The sequence below is a fragment of the Watersipora subatra genome, chromosome 1 (assembly GCF_963576615.1).
Source record: "Watersipora subatra chromosome 1, tzWatSuba1.1, whole genome shotgun sequence".
Classification (NCBI taxonomy): Eukaryota; Metazoa; Bryozoa; class Gymnolaemata; order Cheilostomatida; family Watersiporidae; genus Watersipora; species Watersipora subatra.
In genome coordinates this window covers 8,339,644-8,351,887 of record NC_088708.1, presented here as the reverse complement: position 1 = coordinate 8,351,887, position 12,244 = coordinate 8,339,644, and the positions used below count along the sequence as shown (strand labels likewise).

General features: G+C 33.9%; 1 protein-coding gene across 1 annotated transcript in view; it reads left to right on the top strand.

Moving 5' to 3' along the window:
• LOC137393017 (E3 ubiquitin-protein ligase RNF146-B-like) overlaps positions 1–12,244 on the top strand; it is a 42,659-nt gene that overhangs the window by 26,539 nt on the left and 3,876 nt on the right. The gene's annotated exons all lie outside the window — the stretch shown is intronic.

The window sequence follows — 12,244 nt, the reverse complement described above, 5'->3', positions numbered from 1 at the left end:
AGTTCACTACGTTTGTTAAGAGTTGCCTTCTCAGGTCTGTAAATGATGAAATATTTTTCTAATGTACATAATCTACCATTTCCGCTGCTTTTAGAGTATGGCTTGGCGTGTGATAAAATCTTCCAGGCTATGTTGTAGTCAGTGCCGCTTTCTTTGAGTTTCCATATGTGGCTGCTTAGCTCGGTAGAGTAGCGTTTAGAAATGTCCTTGAATGTGGATTTGTGAAGGTTATATCTAGTTTTGAAGCTGTTTTCGGTTAGCCCTACATATGTGGCTGCAGGTTTATTGTTATCGGTGTTGTTACGCTTGCCTGGTATATCACTGATTTTGCTAGGCAATTGTCTGGTAACGGGCAGGTGTTCTTATTCCTGCAATTGCAGCCAGGATTAGTTGGTTCTTGATGGTTCAGTGATAGTAGCTTCTGATTGTGAGAGTTGATAGCCTGTTTCACATTGTTCATGCAGCTATAGCTTAATTTTATAATATGTCTGTTAAAGATTTTGTGTAGCTTGTGGTCAGTAGAAAACTCTTCATCAATTAATTTAAAGAAAGTTTTCCCGATGTTGGTGTGTACGGTGTTGCTGTAAGGGGGGTTATACCAGATTATGTTTCTTTTTCTTTGTCTATGTCTTGCCTTTAGTGGTGTAGCTTTAGGTGAAGAGAATTCTAGCTTGTGTTGGTATCCGCTTTTTTCTAAGGCTTCCTGATAAATAGGGGCAGCTTTGCTGAAGGCATTTCCATCTGATGAAATTTCTGAGAGTCTTTTGTTGATTGCCAGTGGTATATTTTTAATGATGTTAGGCGGGTGGTTTGAATCTTTGTGAACATAGATAATGGTGGTGTTTGGCTTAGTGTAGGGCTCATACTTCCTGTTTTCTAGGTTTAGGGTTACGTCTAGAAAATTTACTATTTTCCTGTTGGCTTCTATTAATATTCTTAGATCGTGTGAGCCAAAGATAGCGCACAGGTCTTTTTTGATGTTGTCAACTAGGCGGGGTGTTGCATTTAAAGCTCCCAGACCATCGTCTCTATATAGTCCAAATTTGTTATTGTATTTTTTAGATATTTGGTACAATATGTATGCACCTACATCACAGAAAGAGATAAGGCAATAATCCTACACACCAAAAAGTCAATCTTGTATAATAATGGACAGCCATGGGGTAAGAAAACTTCCCAAAATCTATTTGATGTAACTATGGGATGTTTTGATGGTGCTGAAACATGTGAGCTAGTAGGTGCATACATATTGTACCAAATATCTGCAGGAATAAGAACACCTGCCCGTTACCAGACAATTGCCTAGCAAAATCAGTGATATACCAGGCAAGCGTAACAACCACCGATAACAATAAACCTGCAGCCACATATATAGGGCTAACCGAAAACAGCTTCAAAACTAGATATAACCTTCACAAATCCACATTTAATGACTCTTCTAAACGCTACTCTACCGAGCTAAGCAGCCACATATGGAAACTCAAAGAAAGCGGCACTGACTACAACATAGCCTGGAAGATTTTATCACACGCCAAGCCATACTCTAAAAGCAGCGGAAATGGTAGATTATGTACATTAGAAAAATATTTCATCATTTACAGACCTGAGAAGGCAACTCTTAACAAACGTAGTGAACTAATATCTACATGTAGACATGCTAAGAAACAACCTTTTACGAAATAGCATTACATAATAGATCTTATCCATCTAGCTTTTAATACCTGAGCTTTTATTTCAGCTTACCAGCTAATGCAGAATCTTGTGTATAGTCCTCACTAAGCATTTTATCTGATGAGTGTTACACACCTTTTGTGTAATACGAAACTTTTAGTAATTTTTTGCTTAGTCAAATTTTAATAAATTTCTTACCAAATTTATAGTAAGCTCTACTTTGGTATCGAGCACTTTATGCTGACTTTTAGCCTATACTTTATTGTATATATATATATATATATATATATATATATATATATATATATATATATATACATGTATGCGTCAAATAGAATTTCTTATAGGCATAGATTTTACCAAGCTACAACAATGGATAACATTGAGAAATGTAAGTTAAGAAAATATTTTAAAACTCATTACTATCACAAACCACAAGCACACAGCAAGTTTGAATTCAATAGAATAATAATCAGCCAAGTTAAAGCTTGATAAGGGGGGATAATCTCATTTAATTAAGGCGATTTACAAAGGTGTCTGGAGGGCATTGAATTTGGAACTCAATTTTAAGCATTTTACAATCTGAAACACAAACTTTTGGTGGTTTTAATAAAATTTGCATATGTTAATTGGTATGAAACATGAGAAGAATGTGTGACTTTGTTGAAACCACAGGTTGACCTTGACTTCTACTTTTGCAGTATTTCTACAAAGAGCTTAATCTTGTATGGCTTCTAGATGCTGACCCGATGAATCGACAGAGAAGATGAGACTTGTTTTGGATAGCTGAGGCCTGGAGAATTTCAGAAATATTAACAGAAACAATGGCAAATTATATGTTAATAGTGATAATTGTTTTTGAATAGTGGCTAAAATAGCATTTTCGGTCATTCTTGTTCGGAGTTATCTCCCACATTATTCATCCGAAAAATTTCAAAACTATTTGTTTGTGTAAATATTGAAATTGTGTGTAGACAAATAAAAATCTAGACCTCTAACTTGTATATTCTTGAATTTATATGAGTCTAAAGTAAGCTAGGTGTGACTTGCCCTCAAACTCAGGCGACAAATAGTCAAAGTTCAAATCCTCATAGCACCTGAACCGATGACCCTAGAGGATAAAAATTTGGGATTTGAGCGTTTTTCAATATAGGCAACAACATATTAAAAAATCATCAAAATCTGAGACTATGAGGTGTTTTTCAGTTACACTTGGTAAATTCTATGCCTATAAGTAATTAAGTATTAAGCATAAATTGTGTCATAGAGCAATTATTGCTCTATGACACAATTTATACTCACTCAGCAATACAAATTAATCATTATGTCACACAAAGTCTGCCAAAGAAATTAGATTACAATGATAGTTCCCACATTCAGCAGCTGCTGCGGCTTGTTGTTTATACAATACTTCTTCGTCCTCTAAACATGAAATGAGAAGCAATATCGAAGGGTGCTTTTTCCAACCATGCATTGAAATGACTGTTCCAGGCTAGGCATTAAGGAAAAACACTTTGCTGAATAAGCTTATAATATGATTAAGCTATACGAATTATCTTTTTCAACCCAAAATTTTGGATGAAAATCGCATACAGTTTTTATTTTAACCTTGTGGAAGCTTGTTTCTGATTTACAGCAGATTGCTGTTAGCTCACTAGCCTTTTAGGATCTTAGCCTAAATACTGACGACTGCGCATTCGCACTGTTGTCTACATAAAATTTTATATGCACAAATGCAGTAAAATATTAAAAAAAAAAAATTTTTTAAATATGAAAATCAATTCTTATCCATATAGCTCGTGTTCATACTATCCATAGTTACTAATTAACAAAATCTTGATGGCACGAGCAATGTGGATAAATAAAAAACAATTGTTCATGGTTGTTGAAGACAAAAGACTTTCCAGCAAAAGCCGTTATTATTGAAACCCTTTCATAAATAGCAAATAGCAAATAAGCCAAATAGCAAATTTAATGGCGACGAAGCATGCATTTGTCTACGGATTCACAAACACTCATATTAATGATAGTTCAGCATATAAATGTTAAAGCTATTTCACAAAAGTACCAGTATCAAATATCAGCGAAGATACCATATATATTTCTACTGAACATGCTTAGTACAGCACTTTCAATCATAATATGGCAGGCGCTAATGTTATGCTGAACTACTACCGATCGGTTTTAAGTTTAACAGGTAATATATTCGGAAAACATTAGGCGAAATATTCCAACTGTAAATTCTAAATAGACTATAGATATGCACTGTTTGTTTTTATACTACCTCCTGAGCAGCCCACACCCAATTGAGAACAGGCAATGCTTAACTTTTGTTTTAGCATGTGATCCATTCACAAACAATATCATAAGTGAGTCAACCAAAACCTCGTTTAAAACATGCCGATGAACTCTATTTATCATATCAAATAAAAAACTTTTGAAAGCTATATTTTTTTTCGGATAGCAACAATCGATACAGTTATAGTGCTTCTAAAATATTCTGGAATAGCGGGGTGAACTTATACATGAGTAATACTTATAATAATACAATTTTTGCCTTAAAAATGCCTATCCACTTGTAAAGAATTGCCATTTATACTAATGTAAGCGTTCATTTCATATATTTTTGTAAGATTCTATTAACCAAATACTCTATGTAGAGCTAATCTTCCAGGCATAGAACTGCATTGATTACTATAGCATTAAACAACTTCTACTGTAGTTTGCTTATTAATCAGTAAAATATTTTCCACTCTTGATTTGATCGTTAGTCCTATCACCACCATTTTTCGATAACCAGGTGTATTAACTTTTAAATAACTTTTTAATGCGCACAATTGCTCATCAGCTTTTGTTCAAATGTTTATCATGTCAAATAATATTCAAATGAAATTAATAAAATTGTATAACAACAAAAATCTACCTTACAATAATCATATTAATTTAATACAACTTACTCAATGCCCCGATCACGTGATGTGGCGAAAAAGATCCTATACTTGAGAGTGTTTGTACGATCTCTAGTACATTACAATCTTTATTGTATGCCAATTTCAAACCAAAAGCTGCAACCTTTCAAGAAATACTTTGGGTGGTGTGGAAATAGCACCCACATACTTCTACATTGGGTCCTGCTGCTTTTATTGCTTCGTGCAGACTGATCTCAAAGTCGCAAACAACCTCAAAGGCACTGAATTCTTCAGTGCCGTTGACTACCTTGAGCATCTACAAATGTATACAGTAAAGCCTTAATGCTTTATTATTTTTACTTGCCTTTTTATTTTAATTTGCAAAAAGAGAATGTTTTGAAAAACTCGACCTCATGTAATGTCATTACTTTGTGTGTTGAGACAAACACTTACTAAAAATTTCATGATATGTTAAAGATATTGTACATAGCGGTGATGATAAACCTTATCAAAGTAAAAACATTATTTTAAGAACTTAAACTTCTGACTTAAATTATTAAGTCAGACAATCAAACGGAGCAAGTTTTTACGACTACATGTATATAAATGTGGCTGCAATAAGACACTTTTCTGACATACCCTCCAATAGCCTTAATTTTTATGAACACAAACAATAATGTCACAACATAACTTATGCTCAACTACTGCTGGGCACAAGGAAAACTAAAAAAGTGAATAACAATTCTCAGGTTGATAAGCTGGCAGTTGTCAGTCCTGAATTAGTGCCCATATTCCCCCATAAGCCTGATTTATTCTGCTGGCTACGTGTTCAGTGGGATGATCAGTATAGGTGCTTTTATAAAAACACCATAGGCATAAGAAAACGGCTATCTACAGCCATCTCCTTTCTCGGTGGTCCCTGATGATCAGACTCAGAGTTACAGAGCCTGAGTGAGTATGAGTTGGCTGAAACATACGACATATTTATTGTTGCTGCGAGCATAACCTTCTGATGTGAAATTATGATCTTTCAGCTTTATGAACACCACCCAGGGAGCCTGCATAAGCAAAGTTGAATTAGAGTAGAATGACAAACAGGACTCCCTGAATAACCTACATTTATAATAGGCCTAACATCACATAAGCATAGGCCCCAAACATACTTGCTGGTAGTTGTAAGATAAACTGCACCTCTTTGGTCAGTTGCAAACTTTTCCAAAGCTGCTTAAAATGCGCTGTTGCTGGCTTGGTAGCAAGTAAACACAAATACATTATACATCGCTAAATTCAAAATCTCATCACTACTTGGAATACCTCATCACGCTATGGTTAGAATGCAATAAGATTGAATTTCCTGAACGTTCCCAAACCCAAGTTCCCAAAAGTTATTGATTAACTTGAGCATCATAAGGTTTCACCACAGGTTTTTGTATTCTAAAAGGAAAGAGTGTAAATGTATTACTCCAAAATTTGAGTCTTGAGGTCATTTATAAAGGCATGTTTTGTATAATGCCAGAAAAAAGGTTTTTTTTTGTATACAGTATACATAACTGAATTGTCAGTTTCAGCATGGCTCACCCCAGTGAGCAACAGCGAGTTGTTTTACGCGAGAACAAGCAAGAAAAATCCGACTGGGCAGAGCCAAACATAGGGTCACACACATAGGCAATTTTTTTTTACTTTTTTGTGATCATAATTTTCTGTCAATTAGTGAGTAAACATGTTCAGACATACAGAAACAAGAAAGTTTTTATAATGAAATAATCTCTCATGATGATATGGGGTATGCAAGTAGATTTTTCTGGTATGGTGTGTGACGGGCGGCACAATAGGTCATCTTTCTTAAAATTTTGCTATTCATTCTGAAATAAATTTTGCTTTTCTTTTATAATCAATACAAAAGTAGATTTTTAGCTTAGGTGTTTTTTCCTAACAAATGCAACTTTTTTTTACCATTCGCGTGAGTAAAGAATAGCTTGTTCCGCGTGTCACAATTTTAGTGCATTCAGTTGCAGCCTGTTCTTCCTAAGCTATCTGAGGTAAAAATCTTTTATCTATAAAACGAGATTTGGCGAGAATTGGCGAGTTTGACCAGCCAAACTTGCTAATTAGCTGAAAATATAGCTAGTTTCGGTTTTATGGGCATATGGAAGTATTTGTGACACGCCGAACAATTTTAATAATATGACGATGTCTGTCTTTGTTTGAGATTTCATTTTGATACCTTGCATGGGAAAACATCGCTGGATATTCCAAGGCAAAAAAGCCAGTTTCTTTGAGAGAAATAAAAAATTAGAATTAATTTACGATGTTTCGAACTCAAAACATGGAGTTGGTCAATATTACCCTACTGATACAAACACTTGGCGTGATGTCCGTCAAATTGTGAGGTAATCTTTGAACTGAATGTGTGTTTTTAATGTATGATTACAAAAATCACATCGCATGGCGAAGGTGTAATAGATGGTATTGAGGAAAAGCATCAAACAACAGGTGCTAATGGCAGTGTACCGGAAAAAAGTATGTCGTAAACTCTGCAGTCATTTGCGAAAGCTGCAACAACAATAACTTCCAAATCAGCGAAACCAATAAAGATATTCTCTATCTCAAAAGATAAGATTACTGAAACTGCGCAAATGTGCAAAGAACCCTGGTCCATGGTGCCTTTAATTCATGGCATTTGATCGTGCCATCACATTGCAATTAAAAAATAGTTATGTTGCTCTGATTGATTGATCCCACCTGGCAGCCAATTCCACACACACAGAGCAGCGAACCTAATCAAGAAGTTACCACAAGAGATACTTCACAAACATTAATGCAGTTTTCACCACAAATGCTGGTCGCATTGGCCTATGACTCTGAAGTCAACACGGGAGAAATTCTCATTGCAAAGGCCAATGAAAGTAGCTGAACTATAAAGTACATGCACAGTGCACGCAAGAAGTTCATGCAGCCAAACCCCAATGACAAAAGAACCACCCAGATGAACTTTCCTCTTAAAGTATCTCTAGTTATTGCACCAGGGGTAACTATCAGGTCACTGTGGTACTTTTTACTAAAAAATGAGAAAATGATAACGGCAGAATATGACGATTTTAAGAAAAAATTGTTTACTGCATAAAAGTCTCACAATCTTTGAATCGTATGTGTCTTATAATTTACGGTTAAATAAAATAAGTATAATATATACTAATTTTAAATTATTAGTTGGTTGACCACATGTATATGGGTAGATGTTGTGACTCCAAATCATGACAATTTGTTGTCTAAATACTACAAAACGTAGAGAAATTCTGGATTTTTCGTAGTGTTATTTTTGTCCCACGCGTCACAGTACCGCGCGTCACAGTTCCGCGCGTCACAGGTGGTAGTCTTCTTTCAAACCTCACAGAATCATTAAACTTGGTCCTAAAAAACAAAACAGTACATATTTTTAGTAGAAGGGTAGTAGAGATATGAGCTTGCTGAACAATAATGTCATGTGTCAAAAACTTCAGAAGATTTTTGCAATTGATCACAAATCAGTTTTTGATGTCAAATTATGGTTATCACACCAGGTTTGATATTTAATAATTTTTCAATCCATTACATGACAAGGATGAAACCTCATTCAGTGATAGTTGGTGCCAAGTGCTGCCTAAAGCAGCATAAATGATAGCAAAAGTTCACATCTAGGCTGTAAAGTATGCGAGGGAGCATTCCAATGTGCTGCGCCTCACAATCATGCCAAAAATGGCCGTGTCTGACTTTATGAGATCTTAAGAGCTTTATATGATCTAGCAAGACTAGCATGCAATATCAAGGAAAAACCTCGGCCATATGACTATTCATGATATAACAGAATGAAGAACACAGATCCTACTGATTGTATTTATATCAGGATTGAGTGACTAACATAGCCTCTTTGAGCATGTTCCGCATTACCAATTGAGGATTATAAGCCCAAGCAATCGAGTGAGAAACCTAGGCCCAAGGGAGTATATTGCCCAATATGAAGTGAGGAATATAGGCCCTTTGAGTATATTGCGCAATCTTGAGTGAGGAACATAGACCCAAGTGAGTATAACATGCTCATTATGAAGTGAGGAGTATAGGCCCTTTGATTATATTGCGCAATCTTGAGTGAGGAACATAGACCCAAGCAAATGAAATATGCTCATTATGAAGTGAGGAATATAGGCCCTTTGTGTATATTGCCCAATTTCGAGTGAGAAACATAGACCCAAGGGATTATAATATGCTCATTATGAAGTGAGGAGTATAGGCCCTTTGAGTATATTGCACAATCTTGAGTGAGGAGCATAGACCCAAGCAAGTGTAGTATGCTCGTTATGGAGTTAGGAATTTAGGCCCTAGTGAATACCTATATCGTAATATCTCGAGTGAGGAACATAGGCTCAAGCGAGTACGTTGTACAATATCGAGTGAGGAACATAAGCCCTCATGATTATAATTATATTATAATTGAGTGAGGGACATAGGCCCTCATTATTATATTTATAATAAAATAGAGTGAGAAACAGAGACCTTCATGATTATATTTATATTATAATAGAATGAGGGACATATTATATTTATAATATAAATAACTATATATAGTTATGAGTGAGTAACTATATACGTAACTAGTAATAATATAACTAATTTAGGTAATAAAATATTAAAAATATAATATAGTTATAATAAAATAGAGTGAGGAACATAGTCTTTCATTATTGTATTTATATTATAATTGAGCGAGGAACATAGGCCTTCATTATTATATTTATAACATGATAGAGTGAGGAACAGAGACCCTCATGATTACATTTATAATATAATAAAATGAAGAACATATTATTTTATAATATACATAACTATATACAGCTGATAATATAAATAATTTAACTAATAAAATATATATAATACAACATTGTTACATTTATAATAAAATAGAGTGACGAACAAAAACTCTCATGATTATGTTTATATTATAATAAAATGAGAAACATATTATGTTTATAATATACGTAACTATACATAGCTAATAAATATAAATAATTTAACTAATAAAATATTTATAATATAACATAATTATATTTATAATAAAGTATAGTGAGGAACATAGGCCTTTCACGGTTTTTATTTTTATGCTAATAGAATGAAGGACACAGGCCATCAGGGTTATCTTTATAACGGAGTGTAGACCATAGGCCATCACGATTATATTTATAATATATTAGGGTGATGAACATAGGCCCTCATGATTATATTTATAATATAATAGAGTTAAGAATATAAGCCCTTATTACTATATTTATAATATAATCGAATGAGGAACTTTGGCCCTAATGATTTTATTTATAATATAGTTGAGTGAGGAGTATAAACCTCATGGTTATATTTATACAGTATTATAATTGAGTGAGGAACATAGCCTCATGATTATGTTTATTTACTATATAATTTAGTGTAGAGCATCGGTTTTCTTGGCATACAATATCATATGGTGGAACATTACGCCTAGAAAAAAAATTGTATAATATTACAGAGTACGTAACATAGGCTTACATGATTATGTTAATATTGTTATGGAGTGAGATATATAGAGTATGGCTTTTATAATTAGAAATGTAGGCTTACATGAACGCTTGTCTATAATTAAATAAAAAAATGAAGTAGCCTTTGAATTTATCTATATTACTTTAAAATAAAAATGACTGAAAAAGATGGTTTTTTTGCGTATTCTAATTTGATAATTCGTGTATTATCACTACTAATTTTTAGTGAACGTTCATTCGTCAGATCTTTTTATTTTCTCTCAAGTTCAGCAGAGCGGTTTGTATTTTCCCAACGGCGTGATTTCACAACGACGGTTTTAATTTAAACAGCAATAATTGCATTTGCTTTAGAAGTTGTCTGTCCTTTTCAGAAATTTTATCCGATTTTGCGGAAAAGTGCGGAACATAGGGCCTTGCGGAACATAGGGCGTGCGGAACATAGACCTGTCACCTTATTTTATTGGCTGAAAAATATGTAGTATTTACCACACATAGAGCCATCTTCGTATGCATATACTGTATATGCACAATAATGTATTGCTGATTTGGTTTGTCAGTTTAAATAGTTTTTTTTACCTTAGAATTAGCCTATATACTCAAAATAAGGCTTTGTACTTTCCAAGATTTACAATTCAACTCACTTTCCTAGCAAATACCGTTTGCTTATCTGCAATTTATAGCTCAGCATATTTTGCAAAGCGTATTTAAACTTGTCATTATTTTGAGAGGTTCTGATTAGTGAATTAGATGTGGTTCAAAATATAAAACAAACCTATTATTAACTAAAAGAATAAAATGGCAATAGTGTTCAGGAGGAAGAAACGATTTGAAATTATGTACTTTCAGACAGGAGTACCAAAAATCGACCAGCAGGACTATTTTTCTAATACAGATCTTTAATTTTTGTAGACTAGAATATGCATAGTACTATCTTCTACGTAACGGTTTAAGGAATAATCAGCAACTGGTCTCGCAATACTATGTACATTAATGTTTGGCTCCGCTGAACTTTGTCACAATATATTTTTATTCATCGGCATCTGTGCCTTAAAATAAAATTAGCATAATGCATAGAGCCCTTTAAATTATTCAGTAAAACTGAAATAGTGAAACAACTGAATGTTCTATATCAAGTTGCAAAGTAGGTACATGTGTTCTAAATTTTTAAAAATGAAACTTGAAAATGAAGCTTTTATGGCTTTCACCTTGTATATGGCCAAATTAAAAATGTAGATAGGTTTGAACATCATAAAATACAAATGTATGCGAAACATCGTGTGTCTACCGTATAACCATGAGGACTACTGCAAACTGTTGTTGTTTTTAAACACCTTTATGCAATTTAGTGTTTGGCATCCACTTTCAATGCTGGGTTCTAGGTGTGTATTTTACATCGTGTCAGATATTCTTTAACAGACAGTCCGTGTTGCAAATGGTAGGTACAGCATAAGCAGAGGTCTAACAGTTGTTGTGGTGGTCAGATCATGAAGATTTTTGGCAGTTTTTGAAATTTCAGCATAGGCTATTATAGCTAGAATATTATGTCATCTTTATCTTAGTCTTGATCAGCCTAAAGAGTTTCTTTGTTTTTTTAGCTGTTAGGAGCCAACTTCAAATCTAACCTTAGATCTTTCAATTAAACTCTTGATTTATTAGTGGGTCTAACGCTCTATTAGTGTTCTCATGTGAGCCAAGAGGTACTACTGTATAACAGTTTGCATTGTTTCTTTTAGAGTGCCATATGCTGCTCAAGTTATATTTATGGTGTCATAATGACTTTAGAGCATTTGTAGCCTTGACCTATCCCACATGTGTGCTTTCATGTTTTGTGATCTATGAAGGCATTTACACAAATTTTATCGTGACAACAATTATTAATCAATAATAATTATTTCATTTCAGCAGTGAATTGATATATTGATCCACTAACATCACTGCTTGCTTATCGGTGTAACATATTGTCAGCATAGATTCACGTTAGAGTTGCCGATTGTCAAGATATAACTGAGCAAGAATTTTAGACCTGATGTTCACAGAAGTCAAAGCTCACTTTAATGAATCCTAATGAAAACTGTTGTTTGCCTTGAAAAGGAGTTTCAACATGGTTGAAGTTTGATTCTA